At 36.9% G+C, this 10,103-nt stretch overlaps 1 long non-coding RNA gene across 2 annotated transcripts in view; it reads right to left on the minus strand.

Moving 5' to 3' along the window:
• Nucleotides 1-2,336, minus strand: part of LOC115292620 — a 77,172-nt gene extending 74,836 nt beyond the window's left edge. For both annotated transcript variants that reach the window (XR_003909067.1, XR_003909066.1), the window contains exon 1: nucleotides 2,236-2,336. This is a non-coding gene — a long non-coding RNA (uncharacterized LOC115292620). The remainder of the gene's footprint in view (nucleotides 1-2,235) is intronic.
• Between the last annotated feature and the right edge of the window lie 7,767 nt (nucleotides 2,337-10,103).

Genomic DNA, 10,103 nt, shown 5'->3' on the forward strand with positions numbered 1-10,103 from the left:
GCACTGGAACAATGATTGTCCTCAAAGGACCTATGGGAATTCTGCAGTTTGAGTGTCACCATGGGAGGCCCGAGGTGGGCCCCGCTCTGAGTTGAGAGGACTCCAAAGGATTCTCTAGTAAGCTGCTACAGGAATTCCCTTAAAGAGCCAAGAGGAAACTAAAATTTAAATTAATACAAAATTCTGCCAAAACTTAGTTGATACCAGAGCTACACTTTCTATCTTAAACCCCATTGTCATAGGAAAACGAATTCCTTGGAGTGAAAACAGTGTTTCCATAGTGGGTGTATCTGACTTTCTGAAACAAAATTAGTTTAAATTGGAAGCTGGTATTCAAAACATGAAAAAAAAATTTAGGTCTTCTCTCTTACTCTAAATGTACCCAGAGGCAAAGAAGGCATTTTCATAGGTGGATGGTATATCACTTATTTGGTTTTTAGCCAAATGTTTTTGAGAAATTAAAAACAGTTGTCCTTGTTTCACAAAACAAGTCTTTACAAGAGAAAAAGTATGGTTCCAAAAACAATTCAGACCACAAATCCTTTTTTACCAATCCCAAAACTTCCCCTATTTATTTCAAAAGGTATATAAGTGTAAAATTTCTGAACTTAAGGAAACAAAAGTCCATCCAGAAAGTGCTTGCCATTTTTTTCTGTGTGACTTTCAAATGTTAATATTCAGTGTTCTACCTGGTCTTTTCCTGGATCTGTTTCTCAAGTCTATCTCTTTAAAATGCAAATTCCAGGGATATACTTCTAAATAAATAAAACCAAAGGGAGAGGCTATTTAAAACTTACCAAGGATAAATACAACTCTTAAGTATCTTCTCTACAGGGGAGCCTGGGTGGCTCAGCTGAGCTTCTGACTTTGACTCCGGTCATGATCTCACAGTTCTTGGATTCGAGTCCTGTATCGGGCTCTGTGCTGATAGCTCAGAGCCTGGAGCCTGCTTCCAGATTCTGTGTCTCTCTCTCTCTGCCCCTCCCTTGCTCATGATCTGTCTAACTCTCAAAAAAATAAATAAATGTTTAAAATTTTTTTTAAAAAGTATCTCCTCTACAAATGTTAAAAGAAAGCTTTATTCATCTAGATAAGTTACCTTAACTTATTCCATCAACCAGAAAAACAAACCCAGACTCAACTTTTATAACTAGTAAATTGTGTACCTATTTCAGTAATTTAAAAACAAAAGCTGGAAGATCTTTGTTAACTTAAAACCTTAAAAGTTTTGCTAAATGATGCGTTTACTTAAACTAATTTAATATCCAGTGGCTCCTGGGTGGCTAAGTAGGTTGAGTGTCTGACTTCGGCTCTGGTCATGATCTCATAATTTGAGTTCTAGCCTTAGGGCTCTGTGCTGACAGCTGAGGAGCCTGGAGCCGGCTTGAGATTCTGTGTCTCCCTCTCTCTCTACCCCTCCCCTGCTCAAGTTCTGTCTCTCTCTCTCTCTCATAAATAAACATTAAAAATATTTAAAAATATATTAAATATCCACATAATTTCCAAATAAGATACAATAATAAAATATTAATTACTAAACATATGTTATCTACTTTTGGGTTCTAGGGCACCTGAGTGGCTCAGTGGGTTAAACATCTGACTCTTGATCTCCACTAAGGTCATGATCTCAAGGTTTGTGAGATCAAGCCCTGCTCTTGCTCGCTCTCTATCTCTCTCTCTCTCTCTCTGCCCCTCCCCTGCTCACGCACTCTCTCTTAAAGAAATAAACTTAAAGAGTATATAGAAAACACATATACTTCTAGAAAATTTAAAATGTATTCATAAATTTGCAAATTAAAAAAATGCTAATATGGAAGACCATTCATAATTCTTAATTTTCACTAGAAATGAAGTTTCCTAAGGGTTAAAAAATATAATTAATGTATGTATTTAAAACTTTTAGGTAGAAGCTAGATGTGAACAGTGGAAGGAATGCCCTGAGGCAGAATCCCCAGTCCTTGATAGGGGAAAGTTGGGGGAATGACAGGGACTTGAGCTGGAGGACAAGAAGGTGATAAGTAGATTATGATTAGCATTAAAAGTGGGGGAGGGGAGGGTGAGTACAACATTCTGTCAAAGACCCAGGGGCTAACAGACCAAGAGCTGCAGGTGCTGAGCATGCGCTGTCCTCATCACTTTTGCTCCAGAGTAACCCCTAGACTCATTATAATACATTTGCATAGCAGTTATAGTCACCAAGGGAAAAGACTGCCAAGAAAGTTCTCTCCAACAAACCTCAAAGGGTCAAAAACTCCCTCTTCCAAACGGTGAGACGAATCCCCCAAATGATTGGATGCAGCCTCCACTACAGACCACATGGGCAGTTGCCATCCCCACTTGCTCACCTAGAGGGCACTGTTGCTGTTCTGCTTTCCCATTGGGCGCTGATCTCTAATTCTTACTGCATCAGTGTTAAGAGCTGAGACACAAAGGGCTTTGCACTTTTTGCAGTGACAAAACTGGTTAAGATTAAAACAAACATATTACCATTTTTTTTCTCTCTGTTAAAAGGACAAAGTTTTCTTGGACTTTTGATCTGCCTTTGATAGGGATATACAAGTTTCTTTACCTTTTAAATATTAGGTTTCATAATTATCCTATTTAGACAAGTATTTTCGAACTTTTTTTGCTTTGTTACAAACTTCCCCAAATCAAATTCTAAATGAAGTCTTTTGACCTTGAATATTCCATATAAAAATGTTAAAACTAATTAGGCTTATTTGATATAAAAATTACATGAGAAGCATTGTCAAATAACTAATACTAAGTCACCTTTTTGTAAGATTGTGACACATGTAGATAAAATCCATTTTGCCTTCACAAAAATGGTCCTTCATTGCCAGACTTTTGTCACCCTCATGTTCTTGTGACAGGCCAACAGTCTGCTTTCAAATAAAAATAATTAAGAGGATCAAGATGACTGTTTAGTGCTCCTTGGCTCCCTGACAAGTCCCAATGTTCAATTTTTACATTTCTTCACCCAACATGGTACATTTAAGATGACTCAAATTATTAAATAGACATTGGCATAGAGACCTCTATAAAATTACAAAAACAGACTATCAGCAATGTCTAACTTGTTTGGTCCATAATCCTGAAAAAAAAATGTTTTTTGTTTGTTCTCTGAGGCTTCAGACCTCCTTCTGGGCCATTTCAACACCTTCACCTGGGCGTCATTAAATTGCCACCTAGTATAGGTTATCAATATATTCTTGTTATTGTATGTGTGCTTACCTTGCTGCAAAGCTGATGCCCTTGCAGAAAAAAAACAAATGAACAATAACAAAAGAGTTAAAATAATGTGTATCCCAGCTGAGGTATATTTTCCACTATCTCCAGTGATCAAGGCACCTCTGTCACTGGACAAATCATAGAAGCCTTAACAAAAATGTTACAAACTTCTTGAAATTCTATCAGTATACAACCTTCTGTCGATCCCTTATCTTATGCTAATACGATCAACTACGGTAAGTCTCTAAAGTCTTAGACTCCAGCCTCTTATCAGCAGATTAAAGAAGCCCTCCTGGATCCTAATTCAAAGGAGCCTGTCAGCCACAATCTAAAGCCTGATGACTAGGTATTCCAAAACATTATCAGAGGAAAACAGCCTTCAAGCCCCTTGAACAGGGCCTTACCAAGAAGTTTGCACTAACACTGGTGCAAAACTAAGAGATGCTAGAGACCTCTAAATCAAATTGACAAGGAAGAGAATCCCTGATATCAAGGTAGACTGCTTCCACTCAGACAATGGATCAAGACCATTTTAGCTAAAGACAAAACCCTTTTCTTTTTGTCTTTTTCTTCACTCTGCCATTGGCCCTGAAAGGTAGCACTCTCATCTGTATCTCCCAGACCATTGCTAAGGGAGGGGAATAACCTTCTATTTTAAGCTGGGAGAAAATCTAATCATCCCCATGACTTTTCCCAAGGAAAATAAGCCATCTCATTGGTCAACTCTCCTGAATTTACATTGTTGAATTAAAAACCTACTAGGAGGCTTTTCTGATTCCAGATTTACTTCTGTTGGCAGGTCCTTCTTTCCCTAGTTAGGGAAAAATGCAAATGAGGCTACGATGAAGAAACTTCTTAATGCTTAAAATTATTACAGAATCTACTACTAAAGCAACAGCAGCACAACACAGATTCTTAATCTCTCTAACCAAAGTTATCCCTGGTAATAGAATAGCTCTCACTGATCTTTTAACTAAGCAAGGAGGCATCTGTCCTGTGTCCAACAACACCTGCTTCTGGATTAACACAGGGAAGTTGAAACAATTATATAAGAACAGCCACTTGACTTAAAAAGGTGACTACTTCACAAGGTCTCTCTTTGATGTATTTGATTTTGATTGGTTTGAGTCTTGGGAACCATGGCTCTAAAAGCACACTCCAAATATTGGGAATTGCCCTACTTACAGCAATCATAACAATCTCCTTGGTGTGGGATATTCTCTTAAAACTTTAAATGTGCTTGCAGCCCCTAACCACCAAGGAAAGGCTCTCCCTAAGACGGGAACATCTAAAGTACGAACAAAATAACCAACACAATGTGAGCCAGAAGACAGAACCTGTGGATATCAGAGGTTAAGTAAAAACATCATGGCTTCTGGATGCCATGTGAAGGAGCAAAAAAGCTGTGGGCACATCAGACCACTAGCTGAGAATAATTCTGATTGCGTGTCTCAGTTGAAAACCACATGCCTCAAAGGGGTCATTTAGACTAAGTTCCCAAACTGGGGCTTATTACCTGATCTAATGGCAGTTTCAACCTCCCCAGTAAATGATGAATGTAGTCTGAAACTGATCACTCAGGAATTGTCTGATCTGTACCAATGAATCTGCCATGCAGGCCTTCTCCAAAAAAGGTGAGATAATCTGATTGATACAATCCCTTTTGTTTCACCTAATGGAAAGCATCTTGCCTAAAACTATCTTTTTCTTTTGCTAATAACTTTTTTGCCCCACCCACCTACAAAAACTTTCCGTTTTGTACACCTCCTTGGAGCCCCCCTCTACTTGCTTGCTGCCAATTCGTGAATGATTTAATAAGTTCTAGCCAAATTTTCTTGGTTGAATTTTTGTTATTTAACAAAACAAACTTTCATAATACATTAAAGGAAAATTGTAGAGTAGCACGCTAAAATTATTTAGGATGATAAAAGGAATACATACACAAATTAAAATAGACAAAAGCGACTAAAAGTACTCTGAACAACTAAGTCAGGTTGGTGGGGTGTCTGAGGTTCCTGCTTGGAGAATAGGACAAAACAGTGGACTGTTGACTCTCATCTTGTGCCATCATTTCAGCCTGCAAGATATCATATTATGGAAAGAGGCTCTGATTAAAGAAGATCCAGTGCAGTTCAGCAGAGTTTATAGTTTGCTTGTTTTTTTTTAAAATCAGATTTTAAAGAGGAATTAGAAAAACACATTTAAAAAAACTCATTTAAAAAAACTAATAAAATACTTTTCAAAATCAAACTGCCATTTGTAGATAGATATACATTTGTTTTGTAAACAACACATCAGTTTTTTTTTTCTTTTCATTTTCACGCAGGTGTTTTCACATCTTGAAAACATGTTTTTGTTGGTTATGCCCATCTGCCTACCCTTCTGTGAGGTTTTTTCTGGCTACAAAAATTTGAATTAAACACTCCCACTCCTCATTTCATAGCCATTTCTATCAGTGTTTACATGCTGTATAGTAAATGGTCTATTTTGAAGTCAGTGTTTCTCCCTGTAGCCTATGCCATATTCTGACAGAGTAACTACTCAATAAATGAATGCTAATGAAAAATAACATTGAATCTTTCTTGCTAATATGACTTTGCTTGTCAAAAAGATCACATTTAAGAAGGTCAGAACCCATTTCAAATTCATTCATTCATTTTAAAGAATTTATAATCCTTTGTTTTGATTCCCCTCATGAAATGTGTATTTTATGTGAGTTTTCAGAGTTCTCAGCCAATGTGGGAACAAAGAAGTTTGCATTATAGTGTCTGCAGTAGTAGGAAATCTGTATTACATTAAATCATGGAAAGGCTGCTTTCAGCTTTGGGTCACACTCTATTTTACAGTAATGAAAACAGTTGATAAAATATTAAAAAGCTCATACTATGTTCACCAACTCTTAATAATATTAACACCTCCTCATGAAAAGGAAATGTTAGATACTATGTAAGAGTGTTTTCTAAATAGTCTAATTTTCATTTTGTCAGGACTTTATTTGCAAAGTGATGTGAAAATGACAGAAAACCTCACTAAAATGGAGTCAGGAGATTTCAGCAGAGGGAGCTTACACACCCTAGGACCCACAGTTGCAAATGCATCAGGAAGATACAGACTTGACTTTGCATGGCGATACCATCCCAGCCAGAGGAAGACAATAGCTCAGCCAATGAGAAGGCACTGTACTTCAAACCCTTAGTTTACTCCAATTGAGTTTTAGTTATAACAGCCTTCCCAACTCACCCCTTTTCTCCATAGAAAAACATACCTCCCTTTTTTTTCTAGACCACTCCCCCAACCCCCAGCCTCACCAACCACCATAGTTTTGCTTGCAACTTGTTTGTCCTGGATTGCAATTCTCTTTTATTTCTGAATAAATCCATTTTCCCCGGTAAAATAACTAGTAGTTTTTTGTTAGTTTGTTTTTAAGGTTATTGTTGCTTGGTGGCAATGATGGGATACAGACAGGACCCCCAACAACTCTGTGGTTCATGGGCAAACAGGTGTGGCATTCGCCACAGAGCTGATTGGGCTCACTGCTTTCCTGCCAGCTCTGGGGATTAAGAAGTTTTCTTCAGGATTTTAAATTCCACAGCTTGTATCCAGAACCCTCCAGGTTTTATTCAGGATCTGTCTTAAGGCTTCCGCGCCCCCCCCCCCTTATCTCTGTGAGTACTCATTTTGCTTCAGTCCAGCTTCTTTTCAGGATTGGACTGTTCCTAATTCCTGTTAGAAATTGGGCTGTTTCCACTGAAATTGTGCGAGACTTAGGTCTGACTCCTTTTCAAAACTAAACAGTTCATTCTTTTTGAAACTATACCAGTTTGAACTGTGCTACTTCAGTCCAAATCCCTCTTGGGATTAGACTGCCCCAAATGAAACTGGTCAGATTTTTTATGATTTAGAGAAAATTATGTAAATTCATTACCTAAATATATAAAGCACTCTATTAATCCTTACATGCTTAACAACCATCTTATGACAAAATAAGCACGATCAAAGTAATTATATGAGAATGAGAGGAACCAAGAGAGACACCAGAAAGTAATCTAAAAAGAAAAACCACAAGAAGAGTTGGTACCAAATTAGCAACTAACCAGAATCAGCAATGCTCCAGAAGTATAAGGAATTCTAATGCCTACAATATTCCAAGCTGTTTCATATCTCCACTATACTTTGCTCTCTACCTGTATTCCTCACGTTTGAAAAACATTTTAAGATAACCATTCTTTTATTACTTTGAGAGACAGAGAGAGGGACAGAGAGAGAGTCCCAAGCAGGTTCCAAACTGTCAGCACAGAGCTGGTCTCAGGGCTCAAACTCATGAACCTGCGAGATCATGACTTGTGCCAAACTCAAGAGTCAGAGGCTTAACTGACTGAGCCACCTAAGTGCCCCCAAATAACCATTTATCAAAGTCTTCCAAGTCCATCCCCCCTTCTTAGTTTATTTATTTACTTACTTACTTATACATAATCTCTATACCCAATGTGGGGTTCAAACGCATGACCCTGTGATCAAGAATCACATGCTTTTCTGACGGACTCTGCCAGGTACCCCTAAGATAACCATTATTCATAATTCATTAATATATTTTCCTTAAAGTGGCTTCCATATCCTTGAGTGCTATGTTTCTATAATCTTTAATACTTTTACTTTTATAATAAATGTTTTAATTATATATACATAAAACAAGAACAATATTCACTGATTATGACTATGTTCCTAGTGCCTAACACATTTCCTACTTCATGGTAAGCGCCTAAGTTGGTGAATTAGAGTCTATCTAACTACTCTATAGGGTCCAGAAAGTTCAGAGAATAGGTCAGCTATCACATAATGTCTCATTTACGCGGCCAAAATATGGCAATGGGGTGAATTGCATGTAATATTGGAAAACCAAATACATTTTCTTCATCATCATAATCAGATATCAAAAACTGAGCTATAGTTGATTAAAAAACCCATCATTAGAAAGCAGAATCTGTTCATTGGGGAGCAAGTCACCCATGACAACTTGGAACTTGCTTTCTGCATCTTGACTTTTTCTGCCTTTTTACTTAGATGTTGGTTGTTGTAGCTATACGGAGATTCTTGTTGGCGCTGTACTTTTATGCATTGATAAACAGGATTTTAAAGATTACGCAGGGGGTGCCTGCGTGGCTCCGTCGGTTGAGAATCAGACTCTTGATTTCAGCTCAGATCATGATCCTGGGGTTATGGGGCTGTGGGATGGAGCCCCTTGTGCTAAGTGTGGAGCCTGGTGAAGACTGCCTCTCTCCCTCTGGCCCCTGCTCACATGCTTTATCTCAAAAAAAAAAAAAAAAAAGGTTACTCAGAAGCCCTTTAAAAACAAATATTTCGAAAGGATTAATGCCTTGGAAAAATAGCAATTAAATGAACCTAATGTATAGTTTTGAATCCAATTTTCTCACATTAATTTTTTTGTTTCATTTTGAGAAAATAAGATATTACATGTTCTACACACTTATTTAGACACATGCTTATGTGACAAAATTCCAGCATGGTTAGGTTCATTAATCTCATAGTATAAATTGTAATCAAATAAAAGCCTTGTTAGATAAGGTGTGATTTAGTAATTAAGATTACAAATTATGTGCATATGTATATCTTCTTGGAAATTAAATGTTTCATTCAGTGACTCAAATTTAAAGTAGTTATAGCAATAATTATATAGTTTCTTAGAAAATGATTATACCTTTATAACAAAATCAGAACTTGTATCGCCTGAACAATATAGCTGGTCATATAATTACGTTTTGAGGAAAAAAAAGTGTATATTTTTTGAAAAGATAAAAGAGGGGCGCCTGGATGGCTCAGTTGGTCGAGCGTCTGGCTTCAGCTCAGGTCGTGATCTCAGGGTTCATGGGTTCGAGCCCCGTGTTGGGCTCTGTGCTGACAGCTAGATCAGAGCCTGGAGCCTGTCTTCGGATTCTGTGTCCGAACCTTCTCTCTCTAACCCTCCCCTGTTCGTGCTGTCTGTCTGTCTGTCTGTCTCTCTCTCAAAAAATAAATAAAACCTTAAAATATTTAAAAAAATTTTAAAAAGAAAAAGTTAGTTTTATGATATCCAAAGAATGATATGAGAATTAATGGTTTTGTTTTTCAGTTTTTCCCTATGTGGCCTTGTAAAATGAGGAAAATAATGTATAAACCCTTAGCCGTCTATTCAAACTTGCTACTGTTTACTTGTGAGAAACAGATGGCAATGCAGTTTAATTTTGTGGTAGGATCAGTCCTGGAGGGAAGACTGAAATAGCTTAACAGATGGAAAAAGAAAGAAATACTCCAGGTACAGAGAATGAAATAGAAAGGTAAATGGAAAGATGCCCAGAAAACATAAATGTGATAGGCACCCCCAAGAAAATACATAGGCTACTATATTTAATTGATTTAACAATGAAACCATATAAGTAGGTTTCTAAATGTGATAAAAATATTTTGAACCTGATTAAAGAAGAATATAGTCAGTAAATACATCAGAAAATATTATTTTAGCTAAAAGAATAGGAAGTAGGAGCAAAAGACCACTGCTAGTAAGTTTTTAATCTATATTATATAGTCAAAACTAACAACTACTTTCTTATCCTAGAACCTAATGTAGTGTCCAAAACAAAAATATATTTAATAAGCAATAGCTGTTAGGTAATAAATGGCCAGCCTACATATCTTTCATTCAAAGTCATTGACTATTTTGTATAGTTACCCAGAGAATGTGGGAAATCTTAGAAAATCAAAGAAATTTAATAAAAACTATGGATATGTTGCTTTGCAAAATAAACAGAGAGGAAATTCAATACTTATAAACTGAATCTCAGACACTTTTTACTATGAGATGTCTTTTGTTAAAAAAA

The sequence above is a fragment of the Suricata suricatta genome, chromosome 5, assembly GCF_006229205.1.
Source record: "Suricata suricatta isolate VVHF042 chromosome 5, meerkat_22Aug2017_6uvM2_HiC, whole genome shotgun sequence".
NCBI lineage: Eukaryota > Metazoa > Chordata > Mammalia > Carnivora > Herpestidae > Suricata > Suricata suricatta.